Source organism: Camelus ferus, chromosome 21, assembly GCF_009834535.1.
Source record: "Camelus ferus isolate YT-003-E chromosome 21, BCGSAC_Cfer_1.0, whole genome shotgun sequence".
NCBI classification, from domain to species: Eukaryota; Metazoa; Chordata; class Mammalia; order Artiodactyla; family Camelidae; genus Camelus; species Camelus ferus.
In genome coordinates, this window is record NC_045716.1 from 14,386,579 (window position 1) to 14,401,032 (window position 14,454).

The window sequence follows — 14,454 nt, forward strand, 5'->3', positions numbered from 1 at the left end:
TGGACCTGCGGCATAATTAGACAGTTGAGCCCGGAGGAAGGCTGATAGAAAGGGGTCTCGGTGCAGATATAGTGCTCAGGGCACCTTTCTCCCGCAGAAACTACCAGACCGCAGTGCTGAATGGAAGCGGGGAATGTGTCCGCATGAGAAAGCAGCATTTGTCTACATGAGAAAGTTTTCACGGAAACCCTGTCTGTCAACCTTAGGGTCTGTGCATGTTGCAGAAAAGCGTGTGACAGCTCAGTTCTATAGCTCAGTGGTACAGCTCAGTTGTGACAGCAACCTGGATCCGGGCGAGAGACCAAGCAGCACTTGGAGAATTGGAGAACTCAGGTTTATTAAGCCAGTGGTCCCAGAGGGGTTAACAGTCCAAGCTCTGGACCCCGTCTGTGGGTTTACACAGGCTTTTATAGGCTGCCAGTTTACATTTTGCAACATTGTATGCAAATAAGGTATAACAAAAGTTGACTAATTAGGAACAAGCTTTGTAGAAATGGACCAATCAGGAGGGAGAGAAATAACCAATCAGGAGTGAGGGAAATGGACCAATCAGGAGTGAGCTCCACTTTCCTAGAAGTTAGCCGTTTCAGAGGCAAAAAGTGAGATAGAGCCTCTGGGCCAGGGAACCAGATGGTGCTGGCAGGAGAGTAGTGGCCCCGCCTAGGGGTCCTGCTGGTCTTTTTTATGGGGCTTCCCACCTCACGCACAGTTACTTTTTCGTGAAGCAGCCGGTTCTCTTCAGCCAAATGGTCAAACGGGGGCTTGGATCCAGCGTAAAAGTGGAGACACTCGGGCTCAGCTCCTCCTGGGGACTGTTTGTGACCACATGGGGTTTAAGATGGTTTCCTCTCCACTCACGTGGGGCCACAGTTTCTGCGGTTTGTATCAATGTCTTCAAAGTCAAGACTGAGGAGTCAGGCCAGGGGCCCCCACAGTTGGGCAAACTACCACCAGTGAGCCAAAAAGAGTAGGGGTGCTTCCAGATCAGAACACGGGTGTGTTTGGGTGGTTATTCTGAAAAAGAAATCCCTACTTAGATGAGAAGAGCTTTTTTTTTTTTTTTCTTCAAGATTTACCTTCAACATCTGGTACTTCCTGAAATGCCTGGACCTCAGAACTGGGATCTAGAATTACACTGTAGTGTTTATGACTTCCCATGAAAAAGAAAAGCATCTTGGAATGTTGACATGCCATCTTGAAAGAGCAAAAACATTGAAAAAGTATTTTCTTGGAAATATCCCTGGTTAAACGGAAGCAGAGTAGCCAGAGAGAAAGAAGTGGGTGGGATGGTCAGACTGTCTTCATTAGGACAGGTCAAGGGCTAAGTATAAATCCACAGTTCAAGAGCACAGGCCAATTTACAAGGTAGCAGTGAACTCCAGAGCTGTTACAACCCCACGTGCAATCATTTCCAGTCTCAGATGTTCATTTTCTTTGGATGTCATCTCTATTTGTCAGCATTGTGGTATCTGCATGACCCAGGACAGAACTGAGATGGTTCTCCCTGGCAGAAATCACCTTGCATACAAGCTCAGAAATCCTTGTTCTGAGTCGCTCCATCCAACTTCTGAACATCCGATTGGCTTTTATGTATATTTTAAGCGAATGTGTTTTCACTATTTCTTATGTCCATAAGAGCAAGCTTGTTAGCTGTGTTATGCAAATGTTCTATACTCTTGCCAAGTTTCATCTGCTCGAGCTATCAATTATTGAGGAAATCTGTTGAAATTTACCTCTCTACTGGTGTGTTCATGACCCTTCCTGCAGAGTTCGCTCGCCCCTGTTACTTTATACGTTTTGAGGCTGAGCTTGTTTGTCTCTTTGGTTTTCAGTCTCCTCTTCATTGCTGACCTCTGGGGATTTATTTTGCCAGCTCAACCGTGGATTCTGTAAGAAATTTATAATGAAGGATTTTTCAAAATACTTAATCTACCACGTTATGATTTGCTTATCAGAGTCTTCTGTTCCTCAGCTGAAGACAGAGCTTTTAGTGGCTGCGTTTTCAGGTTTGAATGAATATCTTGCAAAAGCAAGCAGCCTGGCTAGGCAAGGCCCTTTGATAAAAAGAGCTGAGGGGTCGTAGCACTCTGACATTGGGAGTGAAGAGGAGAGCCAAGGCGCTGTGAGGAGCTTGGGTCTACACCAAGGACGAGAGTCTGGCAAGAGCGCCACTGTGCATGGGGCACAGCTGATAGGTGCAGACTGCTGCATCAGTGGACCCAGTTTCTCTGAGGTGTTGTAAGCGACTCTTTTGTGTGACTACAACATTAGCCACCCATCTATACACACCAGGGCCCTGAGTCTGTTTTGACAAACCAGAATGTTCTGCTGGAGAAGCTCCTTTCCTAAGAAGCTTCAGGGCCCTGCTTGAGCACAGCCATCCTTGGTGTCTCTCTGTAGCATCAGAGACTCGAGTTGGCTCCAGGTTTACCCATCTTCCTCCCTGGGCCCTACCCCTCAGGCTTATTTGCAGTGGCATTTGGCGTCTGGCAGGTGGTGAACTTGTTTTGCCTCCATCTCTTCCAGATGGCTCTGAGAAGGACCCACGGGAAGAGGGAGGGTGGCGGGGAGGCAAAGCTGTCTGCTGTTTGGAAGGCATGACCAGGGACCCCCAAGAAGGCGTGCATGCCTGGCATCACCAGGCACTCAACAGGCTGACTCTCTCTGGGGGTGGGGTTGGTGGTGGGGGTTCCTGACTTGAGCTATTCAGGAATGTGGTGATCTCAAGGTGGTGGGGGCCCCATAAAGCTGGACTTTTATGACAAAAAGCTAGGCTGGCACTTCAGCGTTTACAAAAATGCTTTCATGTACATTACTTCTGTTGAACTTCACGCTCACACTTGGAGATGATATTGTTGTTGTCTATGCAATGGGGAAACTGAGGCTCAGTACACTTAAGCGATTTGGTAGGCTTACTTGGTGAGGAAGCGGTCACACTTGCCCTCTGATTGCCCACTGATTGCTTCCTTTAGATAGCTAATACTGGAAAAAGAGAAGGTGATAGACCTTTAGAAACTGAAAAGGTGTTCAAATTCCCCAGTCTGACCCCTTTATTTTTTTATAGGTTTAAAAAACAAAATACAAAACCAAAACTAAAAAGAGGTAAAAGGAATTGTCCAAAAAGCTAAGTGGCAGACCAGCTGAGATCCTTGAAGGATTGCGTTGATTTTAAAACCTGTCTGTGTCTTTTATAACAATTCAATTCAGTGAATTTAATTGTTTACGAAAGCTTATCAGTTCTCTGAGACACACACTGCATAGAGGAATGGCTGTCTACGGGAATGTCCTAGCCCAGTAGATGGTTCTATTGGGCAGAAAGGGTTTGAACCATGACTGTCAGCTGGGCCTCCTGACTCCAAGTGGTAGAATTGTCCCCTCCCTCGTGTCCATCTAGTGCCCATCAGAAATCTGAGCTGTGTCTCATCCACTTGACTGTTAGGGTAGGTCCTTTCCTAACCCAGATATCCATCACTGATTCATCAACTAACAGGCCCAAGATGAACATGAGGTGTTTTACACATACTATATCTCATTTAAAGTTCATTTAAATTTATACTATCTCAATTTCACACATAAAGAGACTGTGGCTTTTGAAAGATCACTGCCCAGACTCCCAGTGCTAGAACCAGAAATTAACACGAGGTTCAGAGGACTCCAGATCTGTGCTTCTGACCACCATTATTAGTACATCATTATTAGTACCTTGTTGCTTCACCTAAAAGAGAAAAGTTAACCTCAAGGTTCCAAGCAGGGCTTGAGGATGCTGGGAACACCAAATAATTTCATCCTCTCATAACAAAACGATTGCAAACATTTTTACCAAACTGCAAGTATATGAAAGGTATTTCAAGATTTATCTGTAAGCCAAAAAAGCAAAAACAAAAACGAAAGAACAAGCAAACAAACAAAAAGGGTTTTTGTTTTTTTTTTAAAGAACAGTACTGAAGATTTTAAAAGAACAGTGCTGAAGATTTGACTCATGTTACCAATTCTCTAGACCCTTCCCATCTTACCTTGCATTCATCTGGAGTTTCTACATGGGTGGACCACAAAACTGGAGACTCATTGTTGTATTTGTTATTAAAGATGAAGCCTTAGATTAGCAGGAAGAGTGTGCCACAGTGGAGAAGGGCATGGGGTTCAGAGCCGCTGGTCACTGAAAACTCATTGCCCGTAACTCCTCTTTGACTGGAGGCAACGTAATATTAAAAACTGTGATTATAAGGGAAAGAATATATATAAATAACTGAATCACTGTGCTCTACACCAGAAGCTAACACAACATTATAAATCAACAATATACTTCGGTAAAAATTTAGAAATTAAAAAAAAATGATTCATAAAAACCACGGACCTTGCAGCTGCTGGACATAGGTTCAAATCCTGCCTCCACCACTTACTAGCTGGGTGACTTCAGGCAGCTTAACTAACCTCTCTGGACCTCTGCTTCCCCATCTATGAAAGGGGGCAAGAATAGTTCCTGTATCATAAAGCTGTTAGGAAGATTAAATACATTCACGTTTACCAAGTGCTTAGAATAGTGCCTGATGCATTACAGGCACTGTATGTTTTTGTTACCTTTTTTTTAAAATGGGTGAACGAATTGCTAAGTGGACAGACATTTGCTGAATACCTAGTATGTGCCAGGAACCACGCTGGGGAATTTTTCATACTCTGAAGAAAAGCTTGCCGTGGTTGTGTAGAAGCCCCTTATCCAGCTGGATACCCGCCAGCTGGTGCTCTTGAGCACCTACGTGCTGGCATGGCGCTGGGTCCACGGTAAGCTTTGTGGTCAGGGAGCCCACCCAGAGCAGTGGAAACCCCGTAGACTCATAAAGATCAATAGGACCCCTATTGATAACCACCGTAAGTTGCCATTTCATCCAGCCTTCTCCAGGAAGAATTGTGTCCTGTTCCCTAAAGCATCCTCATGGGTTCTAACTTGCTCATCCCTGGACTCTGTTCTCAGAGAAGGTCTGGCCTGACTGGGCAGCAGCCTCGAGTAGACCTCCCCGTGCCTCCGGCTCACTGATGGCCACCTGGGCATTATTTCCCCACGTTGTATCTGCTCCTTATCTCTGAAACCACAGTGTTGCAGTGAGAGACGCCAGCTGGTACCTTCAACGTCCCCAGGGACTTTGCTGGCTGTCCTCACCGCACACACAGCCAGCCTTTCCCATCCTGGGTGTGAGCAGATTTCCCTTCCCCGTGTCCGCTGGTGGCTCGCAGAACTGCACTTGTTCTTTCCCAAACCACCTCTCCCAGGATGAGGTTCTCTCTGCTCCTCTCCTGCTACGTGTGATCTCACCTGAACCCCAGGCAGGTGAGACCAAGACCCAGAACTCAAAGTCCTGGAATTAGGTTCTGAGCTCAGAATATCCAGGAACCCTGATGGCTGTGTGTGTGCTTGGTGGTCAGAGATGAGACCCGCAAAGAGGAGCTGTAGGTTGTTACCACAAAGTCGTGAACTGAACCTGAGCACTGAATACGGGGGAAGGCTAAGGAGTAACGTTTCCAAAAAAGGGAAGCGCAGGATGATTCCAGCCCCCGTGAGCCAAAGTGAAACGAACGCCAGTGCTCAGGAGGCTCTTTGCCTCCTTGAGAGATTGACGGAGATGCCCCCTGAGACTCGTTCCCCTCTGTTTGTCCACTTAGCCATCCTGTTGGCCTGATGGCTTCTGAATTTGAGTTCCAGCTTAATGTGCCATCCCTGACCCGATAATCAATAAGGTTAATTCAGAGGTAGAAACAGTGACTCCGACAGGATCCTAAATAAACCCAGTGCTTTGCAGTCCCAGGTGCCATAAAACCCTGAATGGAGAAGGTAGAAACTGGCCCTTGAGGTCAAAAGCCGTTTCAACAAGACGGCGATGGCAGTAACTCTGAGACATTAGTCCTCTAAACTGATGGCCTAGAGCACTCCCCTGAATTGTCCTCGGGGAAGATCTGGCCCTTCCAGGTCATGTTAATAATAACCATCCTTCATCTTGGTAATAAAAGCTTACAAAGTGCTTTTGCTCGTAACGTTTCTTTTGGGCCTCACAGTAGCTACGGGAGTAAAGGCAGAGGAAGTAACGTTTCTCTTGCAAATGAAGAAACAAAGACTCAGAGGTTGGGTGACTTGTCCAAGGCCAGAAGGCACAGACATAGACTCACAAGGTGTCTTCTGGCTCATTATGCACTGTTTGTCCACTTGACCATCCTACTGGCCTTCCGGGTTCTGAATTTGAGCAGCCGCTTAATGTGCAACCAACCGAGCAAGAGAGTCAGTCCCCTCTCACTGGGAAGACTTGCACAGATGGGCCCCACTGGGTGCCGCGAATGTGTCTGACTTGAGCTAGTCTTTGATCATGTACAGACCGAAGCCTGGACATTCTGCCGACTTTTGCTAAGATAGTGCTCTGTGGCCTCTCTCAAAGTCATAAAGCAGCTAGAAGGGAATTGGGGAAGACACCTGACTCTTCCCTCCCCCTCCTCCACACAGTCCAGAACAGGTGAGCGTCCTGTTCCTTGAGGCCTTTCCACACCCTCCTTTGCCCATGGAGAAGCCTGCTTTTCCTTTGAGAGCACAGGCAAAGTGCTGGTGCCATGATGGCATCTGGTACCAACCTGCAGGATGCTCTGGAAGGCCGGTTGCCAGATGCACTCTGGAATGATTTTTTTTTTTTTTTTTTTTTTTTTTTTTGCCATTCATACAGGTTGGGTAGGGGAGTTAGGCAGGTGGAAAATCATCCAACATGTATAATCTTGCCTTGGTTCCATGTCTAGGAAGCACCTCTGACTGGGAAAGATGAACGTGATAGAAACGACCTCGATGGAAGAGATGAGATTCTGAGGCAGGGATGGCGATGTCTGTGGTCCTTCACCTCCTGAGGCTGTGGATGTCAGACAGAGGTTCAGCATTTTTTTTTTTTTTCCCAAGCCATTTAGGTGGCTCATCCTTCACTTTGACTAGAATGGACTCAACCCAACCTGAGGGCATCCTGCCACCTGTCTTCTTAGGCAGAGTTGACATCCAGGGAACTAGGGGCTGATGTGTGCCTTTATAATGAGAGTAAAGTCTAACAGGTGATGAGTTTCCCCCAGCACCCTCCCCATCTTCTCTGGCTATTTCAAACAAAGCCCAGATTCTTTGCTTTCATAGGCAGGGAGTTGGAAGAAAAAGTTGCTCTTTTTTTAATATATATATAGAAAGATGAATGAATTCCCGGAGGAGCCTCTGGGTGAGGTACCATAGTGGAGAACAGAAAGGGGGCTTTACTGGCAGGTGTCTCCTTCCCCTGGGGGCGCTATACCTTTGACGCGCTTTTTCCCCTTTGCAGCTGAAGATTTTGCCCTGAGCAAAGTTAGTTTACACCTTGTTACTGAAGAAAATAGCTGAAGTTTGAGAGATAAACAGCCACCCACTCCCTGTCTGTCAAGAGTCAGCACAGCTTAAGATGAATGGGAGATCTCTGTCTGCTTCCGTCTCCGCCTGCCCCATTACACTCTGATTTTTCCTGCTCCATCATGAGGACAGCCAGCCTCCTCCTCCCTGTCCCTGCCTCCCACCTTTCAGAATTGAGCTAATCCTTCAGGAAATATTTAATGTTCATATGCCTCCCTTGCACAGAAGCAGTTTAAGGGTTCCTGTGATCCTAGATTTAAATGCCTTTTTCATTTCCTACAAATTTATTGCCATCTGTTGATTTCATTCCGGCAACACCCACACCAAGATCATTCATAAGGAGGATGAGACCCATTTCTAGACCCCTCCCTTACTCACAGCTCTTTCCTCCCATCCAAATGCCTCAGCATGCATGCATCTGTGAAAACATATCCTTTTTCCAGCTCTCTTTCCCTCTCTCTCTCTCACACACACATACACACACACGCACACGCACACATGCGCACACATTTGACAGACTGGCAGGCAATTTTACGTTTTGGTATTTATTTCCTGAATAATTAGCAGTCGAGACCCACCAATCCCTTTATCCCTTGGGAACCCTGGTTTCTAGACCCACTAATTGGAGTTGAGGATTTCTTTGGTGCCTTCTGTCAACTGTTTTGGCTGCCTTATCATTCCTTACTCCTTGATATAATCTCTTTTATTTTCATCAAAGGTAAGTTAGTAGGTTGTGTCTTAACTGTCCTCTAGTCCCCAAGGGCATCTCTTCCCTCCACGTTCTGCCCACTGCACCCCTGTGAGGTTCGTAGGGTGCAGGTAAGGACTAAATGAAATGGTCTATGCCGGCTGTTTAGCACAGGGCCTGACACATGGTTAAGGGCTCAATACGTATTATTATTGTTGGTGATTTAGTATCTGCCAGTCTTGTTATGTAACAGGATTCATTTAACTCCTCTTTCTCAGCTCTGTCTGCCCTCTTCAGTCCATCCCCAGTCCTGTAGTGCAAGCCTCAGCTTCTCACCTGCCTCACTGCCATGGCCTCCTAACTGGCCTCCCTGCCTCCCATCTCCACACTCTTCCCCTCTCCCACCCATCCTCTGCGTCGCGGTCAGAGTGAGCATCTCAGAGTATAACTCTGATCAGGTCGTCCCCTCCTACTTAAAAGCCTCATAAGGTTCCCCTCCTAAGCCCTTCAAGATAAAATCCAAACTCCTTAGCAAGTAAACTCAAGCCTTCCCCCTTAGGGACCCAGAGGTGTCTCACCATCTCATCTGCCAGTCTCTCCGTGGTACCTCAGCCAGAGCCACACCAAATTACATCCAGTTCTCAGCCGTGATGTGTCATCTCCCTGGAGGTCCTTCCCTGGCATCCTCCCCTAGTCTGGGTTAGCCGTCCCTCCCTTCCACCGTCCCAGCCTCTACCATGTGTTAATAGTTAGCACTTACTCGTTCCTAGATATTTCATTTGTCTTAACACATTTAATCCTCACAACAAGCCTATGAACTAGGCACTGTTATTACGGCCACTTACAGATGAGGAAATTGAGACATAGAGAAATTAAGTAATTTGTCCAGAATCTCATAGCTCTTTAGAGCTGGGATGTGAACCCAAATGATCTTGGCTCCAGAGTCTACACTCGAAACCAGGGCTCTGTGACCTCTTGCACTGTTGGCCAAACCGTGGTCCTCTCTGGACTGAGCTCCTTGACCTGAGAAGCCCTGTGCTATGCATGTCCCACTGCCTCTCTCAGGATATGAGCAAAATTCCTTTTCAGTTAACCCTTCAGTTAGTCCATCGTTCTAAGCCTGTGGGACTCAGTAGATTTAAGATTAACCAATTTTATGCAACCAGTTGCCATTCCATAGGAAAAGACCTAGAATGCCTTCATGTGTTAGAAGTCAGGGGTCAGAGACTTAGAAGACAAGGCTGCACCCTTGGGGAACTTACGATTCAGTTGAGATAAACAACACTATACACAAACCCAAAGTATTGATAATGATTCCTGAAATCACAAACAAAACCAGTTTCTTTGTTTTACGGTCAGCCCTTGTATAAAAATAGTCTTCCTCTTGTCCTTGGCTAGACCCCCCGAGCCCCCTGGAGAGAGGGCCAGTGTCCTGTATCTCAGTGCCCAGCATTAGCCGAGAGCCTCTCCGTGGACTTACGGCTTCTGCTGCCGCCCCACGTCCTTCCTCAGTTACACAGTCTTCCCAGTCCTGGGTGCTAGAGGTCAACTCAAAAGACTCGGACACCTGGGAGATTCCAGGTTGGAAGTGAATTTCGGGGGATAGAGTCCCAAGCTGCAATAGCCCCAAGTTGTTCGGGACACTAGAACCTCGTTTAAGTGCAGCCTGACCCCTCCACTCGCGAACAATTATTTTCCATTGCACAATGTCCCCTAGTGACTTACCTAGGTATGGACCTCTACAAGGCAGCTGTCCTCTTCCATGCAGACATGCCCCAGGTCAAAGCAGGGCTGGCTGCCACTGTGCCCATCACCCTGGTAACCAGTCTGATCACAGAGGAACTGTGCTTAGAGCAGGGAAACCCAGGACCTCTCAGAGTTGGCTTGTCTTGCCAGGAGTGCAGAGAGCAGCATGTTTTTGCGGGACCAGTCCAGCACCTGTCAGCCTGCCCCCGCCCCTTCTCCACACCATCCAGCCCAGAGCAGTCGCCCTCCTCCAGAGTTGGGGGCACTTGCAATCTGTCCCTGGGCTTGTACAGTCTGTCCCTGGCTTGTACAGCTTTGATTACATCAGTGTGGTTGCAAAAGACAATGCGTGCTGTCATGGACTGCCTCTAGAAGCAGCTAGGACAACCAGCAGTGGCTGCCATTTATCTGAAGGTCGCCTTTACCAGACCCCACATGGATATATATTTCCCATCATGTCCTAGTAGGAACACACTTTCCTCCTCTGTAAAATGGGGATAAACATGCCTCCATTGCAGAGTTTTTGTGAAGATCCTACATCTATTTGTTTAACAAATATTTAGGTACCTAATAGAGGCCCAGCTGCAGTAGCTTTAAGATACTCTGTCTTAAACAAAGTGTTTCAAAACTACATGGAGTGTTGTGTCAGCTTCTGGTGTACATCATAATGTTTCAGTCATACATGTACATACCTATGTTCCTTTTCATATTCTGAAACTGATACATTGTAAACTGACTATACTTCAATAAATTTTTTTGAAACTACATGGAAAATGCACAGTTTTTAGTATTCCACTCACTTTCTTCAGTTGTTTAATGTCTTCAGATGTTCAGGCAAAGGGGGATCTTGTTCAATAACTGGAGTAAAACCCACAGAGACTTCCAGGTCCCCAAACCTGGTTTGCTCGCGATGGGGCACTTGCCCCATCAAGCATTTGTCTCACTGTGACATAATTGCACGTTGGATTATCTGTCCCACTGAGGGTAGAGACCATCTCTGTGCACCTGACACGTTGTTGCCCCGTGGGTCATGTACCTCTGTTGGACCACAGCGGGCGAGCCCTTTGTGAACATTCTACTTGCTCACTGCCCCAGCCTTCGATGTCAGGGGAGCATCACAGACTGAACGAAGGTGTCCCCTTTGTAGACACTTAACGCCTCTTTAATTTAGCTGTTTCGCTTACAGAGGCAGCCTGGGCTTTGGTGTCCAAAGGCCAGATTGCAGTCACAGCTCTGCCGTTGGTTGGCCGTGAATTCTGAGGAAGCTGCCTAGTGTCTCTAAGCCATCATCTCTTCATCTGGAAAATGGAGGCATTAATAATAAGATACCTGCCTCACAGGACTGTGTTGAGAGTAAAGAGGATGGTGGTCAGAACTGATAAAAACCATGCCCCCGCCCCCAAAAAGTCTCTTGGTTGTGTTTTATCATTAAGCGTTTTCTTAGAAACCTTAGCAGACCGTTTCCTGATAATCAGCAACTTCACCCACTGTTTGCAATAAGGGAAACTGAGGCACACCTTATGACTTATGACAGAAGGATCAGCAGTTTCCTCAGTCCCTCCCTGGAGCAGAGACGATGGTGCCTCTCCCCTTCCTCTGGCTCAGATAAGTCAAGCTTTAGATTGATTAGTCGCCAAGGTTATCCTTTCCTGAAGACCCAAAGCTCTGTAACGCTGCCTGGCTTCCCAGATGTGTAATCACAGTTTCTAGCCCCCAGTAATGTCTGGAGCCTAATTTACATATCCACTTTCACCGTCCAATCCGAATCCTCCCAGGCGGCAGCTCCACTGGGGTGGGTCTGCTCATCTGGTTGTGGCCTCTGCTCTTTCCTGCTTTCTCCCAGCTAGTCAGCCTTCTCTCCCCACTGACACAGGGGCATCTCTTAGGAGTCACGTGTTGGTGGTGGATTGTGCTGTGGATGAAAGAATGAATGTGGGATCTGCACATTTGAAGGCTAGAGGAGGGTTGTGGGCGGCAGGTGCGATAGGAGGGTGGCATTTCTGCTTCTGGAATATCCTAGTCACCACTGAGAAAGGTTATCTATCTTCTAGCTAGGAAGAGTCTGGCCCTGCTGTGGGGTGTCAGAAACATATGTGCTCTACAATTCTCTTTCCGGCTCATTAAAAGTAGCCCTCCAAAAAGGTGTGGAGAAACCTGTCTCCACCCTGCCCTACATCCTGCATGACCTACATCACACCCTGCCTTCCAGGGGCCTCTGGCAGTGGTGGTAGGGAGGTTCCTGCCCTGGCTCTGCATTCTGGAAGAATCTAGCCTCTTACTTTCACACTCAAAGTGGGGCAGCCCAACTTGGACTTTCATGAGACAGCAACAGTGACGGGGTTGTTCAGCTCTCTAGTTGAAAGAACATACTGTGATATTTCTGGGACAACACGGGCTTGGCTGATGGTGTCCACACGGAGAGTAACCCATGCCATTTGCTAGCCTGCTTAAGACCAGCCCTGCAGCCCCCTCTGCCAGCTGCATATTGTATGTGTATCAGGGTTTAGTCTGAAACCAGTGGCGATCCCAGACCCTGGCACATCTTGGTGGTTCTTGGTGGTGCTTGTTGGTGCTGCAATGCTACCTCCTCCTCCAGGAAGCCTTCCCCACCTCCCCGAGACTGACTTAGGGACTCCTTCTCTGTTCCCTGTCAGCTTTCCCCTATATCACTGTGGCCATCTTGTTTGTCTGCTTGTGTTTCTCCTCTAGACTGTAAATGTCAAGTGTATAGAGACTTTTCCCCCAACTTTGTAGCCCTGAAGCCCAGCACGGTTCATAGGACACACTGACCTCTCAGTAATGCTTGCTGAATGAATGTAGAGTCTGATTGCATAGAAAACAATAGTGCCTGGTTTCATTTTGGAGATACCTGTGTATGCTACTCACAGGACAGCATCAAAAAGATGGGAAATACATTGGTCTGGGATTTGCTTTACCTGCAGAGTTCCTGCATCATACAGCTTATCTCAGATGTTGGCATCTCTGCTACTAAATAAAACCCTGAGTCCAAGTCTCTCCTCCTGACGGAGCTGCTGTACCTTATGGGCCCCATATTCTTGTCTGTAAATTGAGAGCATGGGCTAGTTAAGAAAATTTTCAAGTGTCTCCCTTGCTGCTTTGTGACTCTGGAGCACGTTCAGAGAACGCCTCCAAGATGGCAAACGGTCTGGATATTCTTTATGCAATGTTCAAGGGACTGTTAGTGCTTAAGGTGGGAGGACAAAGACTCGGGGACATGCCAACTGTCTTGAAGCATTTGAGAAACTGTCATACGGAAGATGAAAAGGATTAGACTCTTTCAGAAGGCCCCAATGGCTAAAAACAAGGCCAATTATTAATTTGTTCAACAACTATTTGCTGAGCACCTGCCATATGCCAGGCACTATTCTAGGCAATAGGGATACAGTAATGAATGAAATAGACAAAAATCCTCACCCTCGTGGAATTTACTTTCTAGTGAGGAGAGACAATCCAAAAACAAAATAGATGTACTGGGTAGGAGCTTCTTGGATCCCCAAAATGGGCTGCCTGGGAGCTGTTCAGTTCACCATGTTCAGGGGTACTTTTAATACTTAGAATCTGTTTCCAGTGGCTGGTTAGACTAGACCTTGTTAGTTCCTTTTAGCGCTGCAATCTTGTGGGTGTAATGCTAGTTAAAATGAGTGATCTCTCTGTATTCTAACATTTCTAGGCCAAATCATGGACCTCTACCCTGTGGCACCTCTCCCTCTAAGACAGACAAGGTAGATGCAGTGGCTGTTTTTATGATAGGCTCCAAAACCCAGTACTTCGCAAATGTGCTTGGTGGGGGTGGGGGCTGGTGGCCTTTTCTTAAGATCTCTGTGATATTGAGGCTGAAGAAAGAGGAGCACAGGGGATAGGCAAGTTGGCAGAAGAACCAATGAGAGTGAGTCAGGAGGAAGGGGAGAAGGAGAGAGCAAGTAGGAGAGGTGGAGATGGAGCCATCAATGAGGAGAGTGAGGAGGGAGCAGAAGTAGAGACAAAGAGGAAACCCTTCAGTGCAAAACCCAGGAAACCCAGCCTCACTCCTCCTGTAAGCCCTGCTACCACTATCCTCTTCTGAGGAGGTAGGAGTCTACCTTCAGTGTCCCGGGTTCCAAATCACACAGCTCACGTTCATTGACTAGGTCTGGGATGTCTACTCCAGAGAGCAGGATGGAGGGGATGGGACGGATATAAGAGGATGGACGTCTGCCTCCAGCCCCATGCTTTCCTCTGCAACGTTATCTGGGACTAACCACCTCCCAGGGAGTGGATCTGCTTCTGCTGTTAGCCTTGATTCTCTCCCAGCCTGATACTTCCTGAGCTCCTGCACATGGGGCTGTAGAGAGAAAGCCTGCAGGTGTGGAGCAGATGCAGCTGAAGCAGAATCTAGGGCTCCAGACTCCTCACTTCCCATAATACTACTCTGCATTTTTAGGGCTGCTTATGCCTTTCAGTGTTTTCGTATCTATTGATAGCATCACGGTGCAGTAGCAAGAACATGGGCCTGGGAGCTTAAAGTTCTGGGATTCTGGCACTTCATTTGGTTTTCAGTAATTCTGTGAGATAGATAAAACAGGAATTATCTCCTCTAATCTGCAAGTGAGGAAATGCATCACAGGGGACTCAT

The 14,454-nt window shown here is 47.3% G+C and overlaps 1 protein-coding gene and 1 long non-coding RNA gene across 4 annotated transcripts in view; one reads left to right on the top strand and one right to left on the bottom strand.

Annotated features, from left to right (window-relative positions):
• FAM78B (family with sequence similarity 78 member B) overlaps positions 1-14,454 on the top strand; it is a 90,804-nt gene that overhangs the window by 13,029 nt on the left and 63,321 nt on the right. The window lies entirely within an intron of this gene.
• On the bottom strand, positions 628-10,938 carry LOC116658666. 2 transcript variants are annotated; one of them, XR_004313902.1, is made up of 4 exons: positions 9,801-10,938; positions 6,610-6,875; positions 4,014-4,212; positions 628-2,982 (listed from the first exon to the last, which is right to left on the bottom strand). It is a non-coding gene; the product is annotated as an uncharacterized LOC116658666 (long non-coding RNA). The 2 variants fall into 2 exon arrangements; XR_004313901.1 differs by lacking the exon at positions 9,801-10,938 and having other exon boundaries at positions 6,610-8,762.